This window comes from Muntiacus reevesi, chromosome X (genome assembly GCF_963930625.1).
Source record: "Muntiacus reevesi chromosome X, mMunRee1.1, whole genome shotgun sequence".
Taxonomy (NCBI): domain Eukaryota; kingdom Metazoa; phylum Chordata; class Mammalia; order Artiodactyla; family Cervidae; genus Muntiacus; species Muntiacus reevesi.
The window spans coordinates 139,613,693-139,630,358 of NC_089271.1; the positions used below are offsets into that span (position 1 = coordinate 139,613,693).

A 16,666-nucleotide genomic window follows, 5' to 3' on the forward strand; every position below is an offset into this window, starting at 1 on the left:
AAGACCAAGAGAAGATTACAGACAATGCAGTATATGAGAGAAACCACACATAATTTGATGCAAAAAAAAATAAGACCAGTAAAGACCAAATTAAGAAGGATCTCATATGCCTTTCTTAGGGGTTTGGACTCTACCTGTCTAGATAAAAAGCCACAGGTGAGGAAGCATGGGCAGTATGGAAACAGGAAAAGAGAGGTTTCAAGAAGTAGCTCTATTCTGGACATTGGCCAAAGATGGCAAAGATGCTAGTTGTGGGATTGACTGGTCTCAGGACCCTAAATAGAAATCTATCCCAAGAAGTCCAGAGGAGTGTGGGAGGACTAATGTGGGGTTTTTTTAGCCTTTAGGGGGTCTTCCAGCTTTATTTAAGGATAATCGACAATTTTAAAATGGCAACCCACTCCAGTGTCCTTGCCTGGAGAATCCCAGGGACTGGGGAGCCTGGTGGGCTGCCTTCTATGGGGTCGCACAGAGTCGGACACGACTGAAGCGACTTAGCAGCAGCAGCATATGTATACAATGGGAAACGGTTATCACAATCACATTAATTCATACATCCATCATCTCACATTGTCTTATTTTCTGCTTTGTTTTGCTTTTTGGTATGTTGAAAACACTTAAGATCCGCTCTCTTAGCAAATTTCAAGCATACGGCACAGTATTATTAACTACAGTCATCATGCTGTTCATTACATCCCCAGTGTAGCCTTTACCTTTTGTTCAGAATTCCAGACAGAACTGTGCTTCAGTTTGTTTTCAGGAAATGAGAGTAAACAACTAGGTTAGAATGGTGATTATTTAAAAAGCTAATGAAGTTTGTATGCTGCTAACAAATATGATGATGTGGGAGGCCCCTTAAATGAGCAGCCACTGAACTACCAGCAGTAATAATATTCCCAAGAGAATTATAAGAATTATTCTGGTTTTGGCCCTTATCAGTTTCATTAAAAAAATTGTCTAAATTTTTATAAAGACTCTACCAACATACATAAGCATTCTACAAAGACTAAATATCTACAAATGGTCCTCAAATGTACAACTTTTCTACAAGTCTACGTACAAAAAGAGAACAAACACAGTGACACATTGGTTACCTCAGTAAAAATTATACTAGAAATATCTAGTGGGAAGCAAAACAAAGATCTAATAACCTTGTCTTTATTACATAGCAAAAATAAAAAGCTGAAAGGAACATAAATTCACATGTAATTGGGAAAAAAAATTTCTCTCTCTAGCTATATCTATTCCTCTCAATGTGTGTGCTCAGTTGCTTGGCCGTGTCTGACTCTTTGCAGCCCCACGGACTTTAGCTCACCAGGCTCCTCTGTCCATGAAATTTCCCAGGCAAGAATACTGGAGTGGGTTACCATTTCCTTCTCCAGGAGATCTTCCCAACCCAGAGACTGAACCTGCACCTCTTGCGTCTCCTGCATTGGCAGGCGAATTCTTTACCGCTAGTGCCACCTGAGAAACTTTCCTCTCGATAGAGACAGCAAAATTAAGACAATAAATATAAATAGAGCAGCAGTCATAACATGTTTATATGGCATTATGGAATGGTTCAATGGGGAGCAGGATACATGGGCTGAAAATATTAATTGGAAGTAGGTGCAATCTGTCAGGAAGACACAGAATTACATAAGGCAAGATCTCAGGGGAACACCAATATTTAGGGGCTGGAGGAGGAACCAGGGATCTTTGAGAAATATGGTTAAAGAAGTGGAGGAACTAAATCTATGACATCATGGAAACCAAGAGAAAAGTATTCCAAGATGAGTATGGCTATGAGGCAAATGTCACAGAGAGGTCAAAAGTGCTCTTATCTTTCTGTCCTTCCATCCTTTTCCTAAGGTTCACTAAAGTTGATGCTTCATCATTTTCAGGTCAGAAGAGAAACAGCCAAGGAGCCCCAGAGGTCTAGCAATGTGTTTCAGTATATTTCAAGAATTTCCAGGCTCTGGACATTTGGTACTCCTTGAGCAGCATGAAGAAAACTACACAACATGCCTTGAGAAAGACTTTTCCTTTTGATGGGAACTGGTACTGCCATAGCCATATATCACCACGACCCTCAGCTTTGCTGCAAAGGGCACTCTTATGATGTCACATTTGTTGCACTTCTGCAACATGCTGGGCAACACGCAAGGCACAGAGAGAAACACCACATGGTTCAGAGAACAGAAAAACTGTAGCAACCATTTAGACATTTTTTTTCCCCACAAGAAGGTTTATGCTCAATTCAAAGAGGTCATACTTGCTAACCACCACCTCAAAGATGCTGTGAAGCAAAGATGCAAATATTCAGCCTGGACTGGAATCTCCTCAGCCCAGCACTGCTGCTAATGAGCTTTATGACCTTGAGTACATTCCTTGATCGCTCTGAATCTATTTCTTCACAGACGAAAGGTTGTGAGACCAAGAGGTTGTGAGAATCAAATGATCCACACGTGAGAAATGAGTAAAGCAATTTAAGGTATGTTACCCACAGAAGATGTTTACAATTACTGCCACGGATTTCATGGGCCATAAAATCACCACCATTCATTAAGATTTATGTCCCAGGCGCTCTGCTAAAAGTTACTCATGAACCAGTTCACATAACTTGCATAACCCCTTGAGGTATCATTATTTCCATTTTACAGATGAAACTGACATTCAGAGACAGCAGCTTACTTGCCAAGGTCACAGAGTGAAACTGTACAAAGACAAATACCATACGATTATCACATATATGTGGAATCTAAAATATGACACAAATGAACTTATCTACGAAGCAGAAACAGACTCACAGACATAGAGAACAGACTTGTGGTTGCCAAGGCGAGTGGGGTGGGGTAGGGGAGGGTTGGATTGTGAGTTTGGGATTAGCAGATGCAAACTATTATATATAGAATGGATAAATAACAAGGCCCTATTGTATGGCACAGGGAACTATATTCAATATCTTGTAATAAACCATAATAGAAAAAAGTCTATACAATCTCATGTCTGTGTGACTCCAAAGTCTATGCTCTTATTTATGCTTCTTCAATCACACTACAGTTTTATGTGAGATGATGAGTTCTCAGTTACCACAGCTTCTGCATAGACAAGAAAGCTCTTAGGGCTTTGAGATGGGTGAACTGTGCACCCATTGTGATGTTTCGGAACAAAGCTTGGAAATGAGCAGACCCAGCGCCCACAATGCAGGCATTTCAGCATTAGAATCAAGGTCAGAGGCGTGCCTGTGGTTAGAGACCAGATCTTGGGCTCCACTAGCATAAGGAGTCTTTTTCATTCCTCCTCCCCTAAGTTTCGGTATACCAGCAAATGAAGGTAACATTACTGAAGCCTTCACAATCTCAAGGGAAAAGTTGTAGGACGAGAGGGGACATCGAAATGGACAAGAAACATTGCAACAGTGGCCAGATAAGGATGTCCTAAAATGACACAGGAATTAAGGAAATGCTCATGGGCTTTCTTTTTCACTCTTCTTAAGTGGGAATGAGCATTGACCCCAGCTTGTGGTTAAGAGAAATAAAAACTTAAAGCAGGCAACAAATCCTGTGAAAATTGGGTCTTTGACAGCAAAGAACCATACTGTTTCTCTGTTACTTCAGGGTTCTGCCCCTTTGAAAGCACCTCAGTCCAAGGGTTGTGGTAAGGATAGTAAGATCTACCATTTGTTGAGCACTGACTTTGTGCTCAACATTTGTTGAGCCAGTCATTGCATTTCATCCTAACAACTCAATGAGGTAGATGGTATTAGTGTCATGCCCATTTTACAGATGAGGAAACTGAAACTTGAGGAGCATGGGTAGTTGACTCTAACAAAGTTACATGATAGGAAGTGGCCAAATTGGGATTCAGAAGCTGGGGTAGCTAAATCCAGAGTCGGTGCTCCTAACGCTTCTTGCAAAGAGTGTACTCACTAGAAAAGACCCTGATGCTGGAGGGCAAGAGGAAACAGGGATGCCAGAGGATGAGATGGTTGGATGGCATCACTGACTCAAAGGACATGAGTTTGAGCAAACTCCGGGAAACAGTGAAGCACAGGGAAGCCTGGTGTGCTACAGTTCATGGGGTCACAGAGTCAGACACGACTTAGTGACTGAACAACAATGAACAACAACACTTCTATCATAATGAATGAACAGGTTATTAGATATTTTGAGAAGTATAAAATACCATATAAATACAAGGGGTGGGTCTCTTTACTTAGCACTCCTCACTGTATTGAAGTGAACTCAGGTAGGTGCATTTTTCCCCTCCTAAATTTCAGTCAGTACTGTCAGTTTTATAATTTGCTTTCAGTTACGTCTCAGCATATTGGCAGAAAAGATCAAATATAAATTTGCTGGGTGATTTCCGTAAAGCTGTCTCCTGGAGGAGGTTGTGGCTAAATCTTAATTAAGTACAAGATTCCCATTAAGGTCTAAAGGCTCACTTTTCTTCCTCTGCCTTATGCCCAGTGATAAAGTGCTTTGTTACACAATTTTCTAGAAAGATGAACAATCTTCCCTGCGCTAAGAGAGATGTCTATGAGGCAGTCTGCTTTGGGAAGTGGCTTCCTTAAATCCTGACTGCTGTTTCCAACCACTCATGGGTCTTCAAGGCCTTTGGATGCTGAAAAACCACTGGATGACATGATAAAGATTCCTCTAACCCCAAACTTCAAGACTGCTGCCTTGGACTACAGTTTCATGGTGACTTCATCTTTCCCAATCAAAGGAAATTACATCAAGGGCAGAGTCTGGGGCTTTCACCCTTTGCATTTCCCCCACTATGTAAGGTTCACAGAGGACTCTCAATCTGAGCTGGTAATGCCATAGGAATTCTGGGATAGAGGGACAGAGGCACTGGATCTGTCCTGACAACATGCTGCTGCCCAGCCACCTCTTTTAGTTTCTTAGCTGAGTTTCACAAGTAGCTGCTCTGAGTCTGGCATTATGCCAGGCATTGAGAATCCAAACTAGGTAAGGTGATGTGGTCTCTGCTATTGAAGATGTTCTCAATCTAATGATGGGTGTGCATGGCAGGGTGGAGGGGGAGCTGTTATCCCAGAGCACAGGCTCTTCCCTATGGGGTGCCAGAAAATAAATCATATGGCAGCACGGTTGTACTTTGTACTCTTTTTCCTCCAGGGAGACTCCAGCAGGGGCAGCCATGGACTGGGAGACTCCTACAGGTTGCTGGTGCAGACTAGGCTGGCTCACAGCTCTGGCACCAGGCTCCTGATCTACTGGTTCACTCCTGGGTTTTTTTCTCACCCTCTGCAAGGAAATCTACAGTCTGTCTGGAGTGCAAGGAAGTTTCTTCAACTTATCTTTACCCCCACCTACTGAGAAATTTCCTCTGTTGACTTGACTTTTAACAGCTATTGAAATTCCAGTGGAGTCTATATATGCACGTGCACACTCACAATAGAAATGCATTTTATTATCCAGCTAGCTCATTAACCTTCTCTTTCTCCTCCTTGAATACCATGATCCAGAGTAAACAGGGGGAAAGCAGACCTGGCTGGATGAGAGGTACCTGCTTGGAAGCATGACTGCCCTTTCCACGTGTCTAATCAGCAGGCAATTCCAGATCATAAACATAAAAGCAGACACCTACATTTGCATAGGAAACCACTAACAGTGCTTAAAGAAATGCACGCTTCACCTTCATCTCCCCTTGGGAGGGAAATGAAGTGGCAAGTTAAGCCATAAACTTGGAAAAGATAAACAAACCATCTAAATTCTAACCTCTCTGGAAAGGACTGGCTAAGGTTCTGCCTATTAGAGATGATTTCTGCAAAAGATATCTATGGCAAAAGGATGTAAAAGATGTAAAACTTGATCTAGGATTTGAGTTGCTTCTTTTTAATCCTAGACATAAATCTCCGTACTTTCTGATAGAAAGATCCAGTCCCATTGGCACCTGCCTAAGAGCAACACTCCTCCTTTTAGCTGATGCTGAGAAGAGAACAATGGAAAATGAGGGGGGGAGTGACAGTTGTGATCATGAACACAATTGAGTGTGTCACAATGTGTATGTATGTGTGCATGTGAAGTAAGAAAGTGTGTGAATGTGGTAAAAATCAGTGTATGTGTATACATAAGAGTTTAGGAAAGTATTATGTGGGTGTGTACATTACAGTGTGGGTCACTATTTAGCACTATTGTGAATCTATGTCAAAATGAGTGTTGCCATGTGTAAGTGTGATTACGTGCAAATTTGACTGAGTTACAGTGATTATGTCAGCACTGAGTACATGAGTAGAAGAGAATGTAATCCAGAGTGTACAAAAACAAGTGTTTAAGTAGGTGAGATTGTGTTTATGGTGTTAGCATGTATAAATGTGAACATATGAGCATATATACACATGTGTGTGTCCTGGTGAGTTATGAGATGTATAAATGTGTAACTGTAAGAAGGAAATAGTGATGACAGTGAAAATGTGTTAGAGTATATGAAATTGAGTGCATGTATGACTGCATGAGAAACAGGCAGAGGAATGTCAACCTGTATCTGTACACAAAGTGTGTGTGACTGTGTAGGAATTTGGGAGTTAAGGGTGACTATATCATCTGTGTGGATGTGAATATGTAGGTATGACTGGGAGTGTAAGAACATAAGAAGGAACATCAATGGGTGAGTGTATGAGAATGTGAGCATGGGTGTGTGTCAGTATGGAAAAGTGAATATATAAATATGAGTATGGGAACTTCCCTGGCGGTCCAGTGGTTAGGACTCCATGCTTCCACTGCAGGGGGCGCTGGTTTGGTCCCTGATGGGAGAATTGGATGTTCTGAGAGAATAGCATTGAAACAAGCATACTATCAAGGGTGAAACAGATCACCAGCCCAGGTTGGATGCATGAGACAAGTGCTCAGGGCTGGTGCACTGGGAAGACCCAGAGGGATGGGGTGGGGAGGGAGGCAGGAAGGGGGATCGGGATGGGGAACAGATGTAAATCCACGGCTGCTTCATGTCAATGTATGGCAAAAACCACTACAATATTGTAAAGAAATTAGCCTCCAACTAATAAAAATAAATGGAAAAAAAAAGATGCCATGTGGTGGGCCAAAAATTAAAAAACAAAGTTAAAACACAGTGCATCAAATATATTAAAATAAAAATAAAATAAATAAATGTATGTATCAGTGTGTGGCAGTAGGAATGTACCAGTACATAGTGTGTCTGGAAATATGACCATGTATGAGGGTGAGGGGTTAAGAGTGATCATTGCTATAAATGTGTCCGGTGTGAAAAGTGAGTGTGAGCCAGGGAGGTAAATATGATCATGTCAATGTACAAGACTGTGTGAGTGTGGTTGCTTTGTGTGTGCATGCATATGTGTGTATGTGAACAGTGGAGGGCTCCAAAATAATCGAAGATACTGAGAGACACTTCAGGAAGTGTCTTTCCCCCCCAAATCACAACATGTGTCGAGTTACATGCAAGTGCCTTAGCCGCTCTCAACCTCTATCTTCTCATGGGTAGGAGAGATGATAAAAATACCTACCTCGTGCTTGTATCATTTTCATAATCAGAAACAAAAACAGCAACTATCAGGGAAAAAAAATACCTACCTTGCAGAGTTACTGTAGGATCAAATGGTCTCATGCAAATAAAAACACCTAGCATAGTGCTGGCAACAGTAGGGACTCAATAAATATAAGTTATTATTGTGGCTGTCATTGAATACCCAGGAGAGACCAGGGGCTTGCCTCTTGTTTTAGCCAGTTCTAGTTACCTTCTGTTGCTCCAGCTCTATAGAGGATCCCCTGCCAGGGCATCTCTGGAAAGCTGAATGCATCAGTATCGACAAGGCTGTAATTTCACACCTTCAATTTCACGGCCAAAAGTCTGGAGCTTCCCCCTCCATGAGAAGGCATCACAGAAACACCTGCCACTGAGTTGCAGCTCTCCTTTGTCCTGTAGGCCCAGGACAGGCTCAGTGTGAAAGAGAACTACACTGCTTATTCCTTGTTTCTTATTTGAGTTTGTTTCTTTTTCTCATGGGGTGTGTTTTTCTCTTTTGCTTGTTTGGTTTTGCCTTGGGCAATATGAGAGATATCTCTGCAACTGACAAAGAGACAAGACAGAGGGACAGTAAGATACAAACAGATCGCTAGACTGTAGCACATAGCAACAGAAGGCCAGATGGAGGAGGAGACAGAGGAAGAAGCTGTCATGGCTGCCTGAGAGGAAAAGACACAGGTAGATGATCAGAGAGGCAGGCCAAGAAATCTGAAAGAAGTGGACAGGAAGAGAGAGAGGCTCAAACGGAAAAGCTGGCAGGGAACTGGCAGACACTTGAGCGAGACTAGAGAACTGTGAAATTTGGTCCCTACTCCTGAAGCCTTCAGTCTAGTTTACCTGCCAAGAGGAATACACCAGAAACCATGCAAGGCTTAAAGGCAGTAGAGCAACAAGGGCTACACGACATGCTATGGACTCAGGCGTTGTTGGAAAGTTGGGGAAGGACACACCCCCTGGCTGGATGGGAAGACAGAGGGAAGGTTCTGGAAAGTTTAAGTTAAGCCTGCCAGATCCCGAAGCTGGGATGGCCAGGATAGGGGTACACTTTGAATAGGAAGGTAACATGAAGGCTACAGGGCAGTAGAAATGACAGGAAAGAATTGGTGAATTTGTCACACATGGCTGAAATGCCACTTCACTATCAGGAAAGCAAGAGGAAAACAGCTGGATGGGATGCGTGCCTGTGTTATACTAAAGCTCCTAGATGGCGCTTGACATTTGCAAAGGACTTGGCAATGACTGTTAGCTTAGTTTTCCTATTCCAGGAAATACATAGGAAATGTAGGTTCAGGAAATGACCTACATAGGTCGAAGCTGTCATTTTCATATCAGAGATGGGAAACCAAGGGCAGTGGTATAAGCCCCCAGAAAGTAGGGTCTTTGGTGGCAGGAGCTCTGGTGGAAAGGTGGCATTTACCTGAATTCGGAGATCCCTAACTTCCTGCCCTGGAATCCATTACTCACCTCACACCGCCACTGCTGCAGGACCTCCGATGGGCTCAGGGCTGGGAACAGCAGCTGTCACAGGGTGCAAGGACTCAGCTGCTCTCTCTTGGGGGAAACCTGCCAAGAAATGCATTGTGGGGGAGCGGGAATCTCTTTCCCCACCTGCTCCTGCTCCATCCATCTCCCCCAAACATCACACACACACACACACCAGAAATCCCTTAAGAAGGCAGAGAGTCAGAGTCAAGAAGTATAAAAAATCCCAGGTACATCAGAGTCCAGAAAGGGCACTGAACTGGGAGTTTCAAGTTGAGAATGGCTATCACTTCACCACTCTGGACCTGCTTGCTAGTGAGTGGACTACCCTCAGCAGCTTGGGTAAGTGCTGATAAGTGAAGTGAAGTGAAGTGAAGTGAAGTCACTCAGTCATGTCCGACTCTCTGCGACCCCATGGACTGTAGCCCACTAGGCTCCTCAGTCCATGGGATTTTCCAGGCATGAATACTAGAGTGGGTTGCCATTTCCTTCTCCAGGGGATCTTCCCAACAAGCACTCAGTCAAATATGACAGACGTGAAATATTTGCATATTGACAGGAGGTGGTGTCATCGAGTGGACAGGAGGAAACCACGAGATAATGGCAAACGGAGGTTTGGCTCTGGTGACACCTGAGCTGCCTCAAGACCCAGCTGTTCAGCTTATTTCATCCTTAACCTCCAAGTCTCCACCATCATTTCTGTTTCCCTTCTCAACAATGTCCCTCACTGAGTTGGTGGGCAGAGCACTTTGAGGTTCCCTAACTTGCTCTGCCTGCCGAGGGCCTTAGCCTCTGATCCTATTTGGAACTTTAATCTCTGCCACAGGGATGTCTTCCCTAGTCTTCTCCAGATTTCTTTGGGTGAATACATCCAGGGCTTTTTAGGAGGTTATAATTTATCCTAGTTTCCCCCAAGAGGTTTCCATGCCCAACCACAAAGAAGACAGGGTCCGTCTAACCCCTCCCTTTCCTCACAATCACTTGAGCCTCTCAAGGAACAGACTGATATTTCCTTGACAGGACCCCAAGCTCTGCAATCCTTCTCCTTCCTTCCCTGCCCCCCTCTTCTCCTTCCTTCCCTGCCCCCCTCTTCTCCACAGTCTTTGCCCTCAAAGAAGAGCAGCACCTATCGGCTAACTTCCAACAGAGTCAGATCTAGGCTAGCACACGCAGAGGGTCCTAATCCGGACACATGGATGGATGGATGGATGGATGGGTATTCTAAAGGTAGAGACAGTAAAATTGAAGCCTCAGGGAGCCAGGGAAAACCCCGTCATTCCCAATTCCCCCCTTCTAGAATAAAAAGACCAAGCCATCCCCCAGGAATGCCAGTTGCTGCTGGCAAGCCTCCCAAGTACGTCTGTCCCCAGGGGACCCTGGCATTCCCTGGGCACGTCCCACATGCACACTCCAGGCAGCCTTTCCAAATCCAACCCACTGCGCTGCTGAGCGGTATGCTGCCCCCTCCCCCGCTGCGTGAGACCATCCTACAAGGGCATGGGGTGGGGCGAAGGAAGGAGGGCTGCCAAAGCTCCTGAGAGGGCTCAAGAAGAATGAGAGGGCTCAAGAAGAATGACCGCAGTAAGTCCCCTGCCCATCCCCTAGTGGGGAGGCACACTAGAGGACCTGGAGGAGCGGAGGGGGCAATTGCACCAGCCAGTACTAACCAAGCAGCTCCAGGTTTGTGTGCTGGATCAAGAGCTTTCCTTAGGCCGACCTCCACTTCCCTTCAGACGCTTGTTAACTCCAGGGCAGCCCGCTTTGAGCAGATTGCACAGCTGGAGCCCATGCAGAAGCAACAGCAACAGTAGGACACAGAGCTCCACCTAGTGGTCACACTCCTCCCACCTGTCTGGAGGTTAGTGTTGGAAGTCGGGGGTGTGGAGGGGGTGGTGTCCTGCGTGTGAGCACAAATGGGGTTGGGTGTGTCTGAACTGCATCCAGTACCACTTCATATTTGTGTGCCTCTGCCATGTCCTCTGTGTGTGTGTGTGTGTGTGTGTGTGTGTAGTTGTGTTTATATCATACTGCGTATGTGTATCAGGTCAGTACCGTATTGTGTATGTGCCCTGGGCCTGTACTGTGTTGCATGTGGTTTCATTCCATCTACTCTGTGCTGTGGAGTGTCTGGGTCTAATCTATATTGTGTATCATATGTCTATGCCACATTGTGTGTATCTTCTTGTGTGTGCACCTGTGGCTCAGCCTCCTACTGGAGGCAGAGGTAGAGATCAGTGGAGCCCTTGTGTGCCTACCAACACCCTAGCCTTGCTGCCATCTTCCTGCCAGCATCTGTCTGGGGATTAGGGTTGACACCTCTTTGGTGGGGGAGGGAATCTGTGAGCAACCACTCTCTCTACTACAGAGCACCCCCTCCCATGGTAGGTGCCTGGTCCAGCACTGAAGATAGCTGGGAATGTTCAGGTCCAAAGAAGGAAATTGGGCACTGGGGGTGGGATGGCGTCCTCTCTCAACTCCCAACCCCAGATGGACCTGCAGGAAGCTGCAGCCGCCTTTTTCTTTGGGCTTTTGGAAGTACTGGACCCCTTCTCCACAGGGAGTTAACAGTTGCATAGCAGGTTAAATAAACACTGACACCCCAGGTATAAGGGGAGCTCTGTCAAAGGCATTCCCATTGAGGTCACTAGAGGGCGCAATTGAGCTGATTGTTAGGGGCAATATCTCTTAAAAGTATAGAATTTCAAAAAGTCCACATGGCTCAGAGAAAGAGAGCAGGGTGAGGAAGACAGAAGGAAAAAGATACAGACCCTAAGCCTGGCCCTTCCTTCACCTTCACCCCAGGCCCTTCTGTTTTCAGACTGACTTGAGTCAGGGCAACTATTGGGTATCTGCCTTCACCCCAGGGTATAAAATCTGGGTGAGATTCCCCATAGCGCTTTTTAGGGTCTTGGTTGAAGTGAAAAGTAAAAAGTGTTAGTCACTCAGTTGTGTCCAGCTCTTTGCAACCCCATGGACTGTAGCCCATCAGGCTCCTCTGTCCATGGAATTCTCCAGGCAAGAATATTGGAGTGGGTAGCCATTTCCTTCTCCAGGGGATCTTACCGACCCAGGATCAGACACAGGTCTCCTGCATTGCAGGCACGTTCTTTACCATCTGAGCCATCAGGGTCTTGGTTACAGTGGGAGATTCTACATGTGGGAATCTCCCCCCATCCCACTCCCTTCCCATTCATTTTAAATAAAAGTAAGGCCACACTGCTGAGATGAAATATGTGTAATGGTGTGGGCTTGTTTTGTATTGTCTTCCTCTAAATTAGAGGCATTCCCAAAAGTATGATTTAAAAGGGGTAAATTGAGGGGAAGGGGCTCTCCTTGAGTGAAATTTTTTTCATTACCAAAAACAAATGGACCCACTTCCTAAAATGTTACTACCATCTTAGGAACCACCTAGTTCACCCTGGTCATTTGAAAGACAAGGAAACTGAGGCCCAGAGAAGGGGAAGAAACACTCAGACCAGAACACTAACTTTTGGACCCCCATGGTTGGCTCCACTCCAGCTGTTTTTCCCTTTAAAACTTCCTTCTTCACACTTCCCTGGTGATCTAGTGGTTATGACTTCGCCTTCCAGTGCAGGGGCACAAGTTCGATCCCTGGTCAGCAAACTAAGATCCCATGTGCCATATGGCATGGACAGAAAACAAAACAACCACCAAAAAAACCCTTCTCCAAATCCAGGACCCTCCCACCTCAGGGCAAAACCCTGGCCTCCATCTCCAGTGTGGCCTCCAAGATTGTCCTATTTCACTTCAGTGATCAGGCAACCAGGCCTTATCCTGGTTTCTATTCCCCACCAGGAACCTGCTCCTCTCTTTCCAGCCTTCAAGCTCTACTTCTTTCATTTTGCTTCCCACCAGTACAGCCAGCTGTGGCTCTGCCATCTTGCCCTTCCTCGCATCCCCCTGGGTGCCGTGCAGATTGCCCCAACCTGCAGATAACTGACCAATTGTGCAAACCAAACACGGATCCATTGCATTGATTAACATTTCCAATTAAACTCCGGATTAGACTATATTAGTGACTCCAGTAATCACCACGGAAAGTCGCTCAGTCGTGTCTGACTCTGCAATCCCAAGGACTATACAGTCCATGGAATTCTCCAGCCCAGGATACAGGGGTGGTTAGCCTTTCCCTTCTTCAGGGGATCTTCCCAACCCAGGGATCAAACCCAAGTCGCCCGCGTTGCAGGCGGATTCTTTACCAGCTGAGCGACAAGGGAAGCCCACGGAGGTAAATGCAAATACCTTCCCAAGGACGCGGGACACGAGAGGAAGCGACACATTCTGACAGGAATTGGAAACAGACTGCTAGACCCGAAGGTTCATCTGGTACCCCTAAAGCAGACTTGAAATGTATGCCAGCCTGTCACATGATCGGAGGCTCAGGCTTCACACCTGAAATGGAGGACTCGAGTCCCAGGCGCCTGAATGCTTGCCCTTGCCCGCCCCCTGCTGGAGAAGCCAAGTAGTGCCTAGTGCCGAGCAGGCAGGCGAGTTCGCCCCCACCCCCCAACCCCCGTCCCTGTAGAGGCAACCCCCTGGCCTCCAGCAGGTGGTGAGGTTGGGGGGAACAAAAGGGGAGCTTATGCTGCACTCTAGATGCCTCAGCAGCTTCACTTACCTTCTAGGGCAGTGGTTTTTGCCATCCCTGGCCTGCACAGGGTCCCATGGGCCCCTGGGAAGGAGGGCTTTCTTTTTGAGCATGGGCGGATATATACCCCCATCCCCCGAGCAGGGGCCCCGGCTCAGCCCTGGCCCACCCCATGTAAAACCAGTCAACCTACCGTCTGGGCCAGGTTAGAAGCTCCCTCAGTCCCTTCTGAGGCCCTGGCCCCCCACTCCCTTCTCCTTACCCAGGAGAAAGAGCTAGTTGTAGAGGGTACCCTGCTCATCATCAAATTTTTTCTTCCCTCCACCAAAGCTGCCAGCTCCTGAAGGCAGCTTACCTGGCTAGGAATGCTACTGATTCCCCAGCTACGCAGAAATTGTCCCCCTAAGTCTGGGCTAAGCCACAGGTGCCTCAGCACCAAAATTTCAACTAGTTCACCAGGGAAATCAGGGCCTTTGGGCTCCTAGGAAAACTCTGTCTTTTTCTTCTTCTTTCTCACTATGGTTTTATTCCTACCTACTCCACTGACCTTACCCACCTACTCTATATGATTTCTAGATCTGATTTGGGGTTTTTTTTGGTTTTTTTTGGTCTTGGCTACCCACTTCGACTTCACAGTAGCTCAGCCTCTGACCTCGTAATAACAGTCTCTGATGGGAGTAACACCTCCCAAGCCTTGCAGTTATTCCTCAATTCCCTCTCTCCTCACGTCTGTCTGCCCCCTTCCCCTCAAACACCTCAGCAAGCTGGCTTGCTCTATATTCCATTTCCACCTCCACCTCTAAAAATCCGCTACCTGTGGGAATGGTCAGCTAGTCAGCTACTTGGAACGTCCTTAGGATGTTGTGGCCCCATGCCTGTACCCCTATCACAGGCGAACCCCTTTTTTCTGTTAGGTCTCTCCTACAAGGCCCACTTGCTGCCTGGAGGCTTGGAGGGCCTGCTCCTTGACATCCCAAGGTCCTCCTGCCCTCGAGATCTCGCAGCTGTTGGCTTTTACCTGCATATGTCCCAGTCTCCGGCTATTTTGCCTCTTTCATGGGGGAGGAGGGTATGATATTTGTATCTAGAAACAGAGGCTGACATGACTCTATCCAAGCCCAGGCCTGTTAATCATCTATTACCATATTAAGCCCCTTTGCCCAAAGGTGTCTTGAGAGGCCTCAAGAACCAAATCACAGACCTGCCCAATTATAACTTTGCAGATGGCCCAGTGAAAACCGCACTGACCTTTATACCTCGGTCATCCCAGAACAGGGCCACAGTGTTGTCACCAACAGGAATGGACCTCCTTCTGTTCCAACACCTCAGACAGCCATACAGTTGGCCTGGATTTGAGTCTGCAAAACCATGGGGGGAGCGAGACTAGCATGGCTAAAGGCTTCCCTGCTGAAAACCAGTTTTTAAAAATAGCACTGCAGCCGCCCCCTTCATAACTTCCCAAAGCCAAGCCACTCACCCTTCTCTCCTTGGCTTCTACAGACCACAGCCCAGAACCCTCAAGTCCAGAGTCTGGCACTAGATTCTGGAAGGTGGGACCAAAAAACAAAACAAAACAAAACAAGTGGGGCCTCTGGCTCCCTCCCTTCAGGCACCGCCCTCCCTCAGCTCCCCCATCCCACCCCTCCACCACCACCTGGGGAAGGAGGACCTGCCAGAGCAAGAATCAGAAAGGTCCAAGTTCCCCCCTCCCAAAGCATGGCAGGTATCTTGGCAAAGCCAGTTCACAAACTGAGGGCAAGGGCCCAGCAAGCTGAGGGGGACTGGGAACGGGGGCAGTGGACCTGGTGGCCCTGCTCCCCAGACAAAGACAGAGGCCAACTGAGGGACCCTGGGCTTTCTAGGGACATTATTGCATCATTCTAGTCCCCACAGGAGAAGAAAGGAGGTCTGCTCTGATTGCCCTCCACCACCCCACCAAAAAAGGGGAGGGGAAATGAAGAAAACTAAAGAAAAGGGGAAAGGCGTCCATTTAAGAAAATCGTCACTTTTTCTCTGTGCTTCTGTCAGGCTGTTCCCCCTCCCCCGGACTTGCCGGGCGGCGGCCACACCCCCTCTCCTTGGAGGGGGGCGCTGCTGTCGCTCTCCAGTGTCTGGGGAGGGAGGCGGGAAGATGGTACAAGACCTACACCCTGACGTAGCTCTGGGGGCGGATTTTGCCTCAAGCGGCCCAGGCCCCAGCAAGCGAGTCTAGGACTTGACCCAGCGACGGGGCCCTGGTCTTCCGGGAATGGCCCCGACACACCCACTTGTCCGCGACCGCGAGCCGGGATCGTGCACGGAGCGCGCCGGGTGTCAGGGCTCCGGGGGAGGCAACGTAGGGGACTCGAGGCCAGGGCTCCGCGACAGCGGGAGGAGGGTCCGAGCAGGTAGAAAATCGGCCCGGCCGCCGAAAAGCAGAGCCCAGCCGCCACCCCCTTCCCCAGAGCAAGCCGGGTGCCATCCATCGCGGGATTTACCTGCCACTGGTCCAGCCACCCCGTCCAGACCTTGCCTCTCCCTCCGAGCGCTCGGGCGGGCTGGCGGGGCTGGGGCGCCGCAGCCCCGCGGCCGCAGCCGCACGGCCCGCTCCCCACCCCCGTCCCCCGGCTCTCCTCCCGCCCCTGCACACTCGTTCCGGGCAGGGGAAAACTGGAGCCCCCCGCGCGAGACCCCAGACTGTCCGCTGCCACAGCTGCGCGTCCGCGGTCGAGCCCCGCTCGGCAACCGCTCCCTCGCCCTGCTCCTCTATGACGTCACCCGGGCTCTGCACCGCGCGGAGGCCAATCAGAGAGGGAGCAGAAAACTAAAATCACCCTGAGTGGGCTACTGGGGACCAATCTTTTGTTTCCAGGCAGGAAGCGCCTGGAAGGAAAAAAAAAAAAAAAAACGAAGGGGAGGGAACAGGGAGAGGGAAAGGAAAAGGAGATGGAAACTTCTACACTGTCAGGGTTGTCTAGACAGAGGTGGGGCCGTAGAGAAAGAGATGCTCCTGACAGTGCGAGAGGAGGGGGTGATTGAGTATAGCTTCTTCAACTGCCCACTGCAGGAAGACTGGGATTTCAGGTA

The 16,666-nt window shown here is 47.6% G+C and overlaps 1 protein-coding gene across 2 annotated transcripts in view; it reads right to left on the reverse strand.

Moving 5' to 3' along the window:
* The window catches only part of PAK3 (p21 (RAC1) activated kinase 3), a 117,783-nt gene extending 101,473 nt beyond the window's left edge, over positions 1-16,310 (reverse strand). For both annotated transcript variants that reach the window (XM_065917007.1, XM_065917006.1), the window contains exons 1-4: positions 16,078-16,310; positions 15,078-15,143; positions 14,849-14,958; positions 8,974-9,072 (exon numbers count right to left, since the gene is read on the reverse strand). The gene's annotated coding sequence lies outside the window, so the exon portion shown is untranslated. The remainder of the gene's footprint in view (positions 1-8,973; positions 9,073-14,848; positions 14,959-15,077; positions 15,144-16,077) is intronic.
* Positions 16,311-16,666: the final 356 nt, after the last annotated feature.